This window comes from Marmota marmota, unplaced genomic scaffold (assembly GCF_001458135.2).
Source record: "Marmota marmota marmota unplaced genomic scaffold, marMar, whole genome shotgun sequence".
Classification (NCBI taxonomy): domain Eukaryota; kingdom Metazoa; phylum Chordata; class Mammalia; order Rodentia; family Sciuridae; genus Marmota; species Marmota marmota.
The window spans coordinates 1559872-1562915 of NW_026000243.1; positions in this window are offsets into that span (position 1 = coordinate 1559872).

The window sequence follows — 3044 nt, forward strand, 5'->3', positions numbered from 1 at the left end:
TTCTCATGCCTTGAAGAATTGTATATACTTCACCGCTGCATGACCTCTGCTAGTAGCACTCTGGAATTGTTTTAGTTAAGTCTTTTAGATGATAGAATGTGTATTATCAATATGGATCCAGTTGTCAGGTATTTTTTCAGTTTTTGAAGAAATAAATTTTGAGGAGATATAAGAAAAGAATGCATCTTATGAAATGTTACAGCGAAGTCTACCATTGACCTTTGACTATTAGGAGTTTTAAGGGTGTTAAAATCTGTAACAGACAGTTCAGGGAATTAACCAGAGAGTTGTGAGCTCACCAAACACATTTCAGTACAGATTTTGTCTCTATTAACTGAACTTAAAGGAAGAAGTTACATCGTTAAAGTTTGAGTGGAAGAGCCTGCCATTGCTGTTCCACATCTGGTTGTTGCTTTTTACATTCCTTTATTGAGTCTGTATTTTCATAAGTTTTTATGAGGTAAATGTTGAACCCTTCTACTTCATGGTCAAGATAGAATCAGAGGCCACTGATACGGGCAACTTACTTGTGTGTTTTCTTCTTTTTCCATGACCATACCTACTGCCTTGTCTTGACTTATAAGCAAAACTAGAAAACCTACAAAATAAATGCTTTGTGATTTATCTAGAAATAATACAGAAAATATTGTTACTATTTTTGGCAAAGAAAATCAATTTGTATAGTTTATTTCAATCTACATATATGTGAATTTTGTTTAAGAAAAAGAAAAATAATTTACCACCTTTGTAAAATAATAGAACATCAAATAATCGTTTTGAAAATTAGAAAATGAAGGTGATTTGTTTTTAATCTTAATTATGGTGGTATACATTAAAATATTCAGTTAATAAAATGACATAAAACAAAATATACACACATATATACATACACACAAACAACTAAAATGAGGAGACTCTAAATAAAATCAATAGATTGTGTTAATGACAGTATCCTGGGTGTGATATTGTTTTTCAAAATAGTATTTGTATGGGGAAAATGACATAAAGGATACAACATAGGATCTGGCTATACTGTTTCTTACAACTGCATGTGAATCTACAATAATCTCCAAATAAAGACTTTAGTTTAAGTCTCCTCATTAACAATGTATTTTTGATAATATAATGCTGAATTATATTGTCATTGAAGAGGAAATTTTCTTATGAACTCACTTCCCTTATGAATGAGCACATATAGATGAGGAGATCCTATGAATCTACTTCTGCTGCTCCTCAACCTCCCGCCATTCTACACTGTCTACATGCACAGCAGCAGGAAGACAAATCAAGGGATTAGCATTCTTTTACTAAACTACATAGTTTGTCTTACTAAAATCTTTGGATTCATTTTCAAAACCCTTTAAAATAAACATCTCAAAGCTAGTTGATGGTGCATACTAATAAATACTAATAATGAGTAACTACCATAATGGTAATAAATGATGATGATGATGGTAAGGATTGAGATGGTTGTGGAGATGCAAATGAGAATGAGTGTTGAGAGCCACAGCCAAAGGGGCCCCAGCAAACTTCCAGCTGCCAGCAAACTTCCAGCTGCCGGCTGATGATTGGCTCACAGCGGCCCCAGCAACATCTAGCTGATTGGCTCCTCGGCCCCAGCAACATCTAGCTGATTGGCTCCTCTGCGGTGATGCTCATTGGACTGTTTCCCTGCCCTTTCAGACCACGGAGCTGCTCATTGGGGGACTTTTTTTGGCTCCGCCCACGTGACCCAGCCAATCGGCCTCAAGAGCAGGAGGATTGTGGGAGGTGGAGAGAGGCTTGTGTGGGAGAGAGAGGCTTGTGGAAAGCCGGTGGTGGCAGTTGAGGCTCTGAGGATTTTTCCTGAGAGGCTGTTTTGTTTGGCGTGTGTGGTTCTAAAAATAAAGTTAGTTTCTTTTGACAAGTGGCTCCTGATTGTGCCCAGCCAGACTGCGGCATTTGGTGGCTCGCACGGGGAGCGACTGAGGGTAAGTGAACTGCTCGCCCCTGAGGGCAGGGCAAGAGGATGGGTAGCCATTTTAAGATTCTTCTTTTGTTATTTTGTTTCACTTTTGTTTTAAGTTGCCTGTCCCTGGAGATGTGTAAGATGGAAGAAAAACCGCTCACATCTGAGGAACAGATAGGGAGAAAGGACGGATGGACATTTCAGGAGGCTATTATAATGATTTTGTGTTGTTCCAATTTTGTTTCACTCAGTTTCAGTTTTGTTAGGCGTTATCTTGTTGAGTTGTATTATAGTAGAAATACGGGATCAGAAATTAGTAAAAAACAAACTGAAAGAGTGTTAAGTAAATTGTTAGAGGAAGGAGGCATCTCAGTAAAATCAAGAACAATCAGGGCATACGTTGATACAATACAAAAATGTAGCCCATGGCTTTTTAAGGAGGAGTTGTTAAATATATCACAATGGAACCATCATGGTGAAGATTTAAAAAGAATAGAAAAGAAAAGCCCAGGGACTCTGCCAGTTGGCACATTGCCATTGTGGACGTTCATATCTTGTTTGCTTAGTCCAAAGCCTTCAGTTCAGACAATGGTAGAGGAAGAAGAAGACATAATGATTCAAGTAAAAGAGAAGGTCTCTCAAGTTAGTCAGACAGAGGAAAAGATTCAAGTAAAAGAGAAGGCCTCTCAAGCTAGTCAGACAGAGAAAGAAAGTGTAAAACAGAAAAAGCCATCAGGGGGAAAGTTACAACAGGAGACTGCTACTAACACCTTTCTATCACCAGAGGACGTAAGTGTCCAACTAACAAGGCCACCTCCATATGCTGGGAGGTCCCCAACCCCCGCAGTTGATAGTTGGGATCCTGAGACAAGATCTCAAATATTAACATGCCCTGTATTTGAGGCAGGAGGGCAGCGATTTTACCAAGTTTTAAATTTCAAAACAGTGAAGCAGCTAAAAGAGGCTGTAACAACCTATGGTCCTCAAGCACCCTTCACTGTAAGCATGGTCGAATCCATTAACAACTTGAACATGACGCCAGCAGATTGGGCTAATATGTGTAAAGCTGTGCTAAATGGAGGACAATACCTGTTAT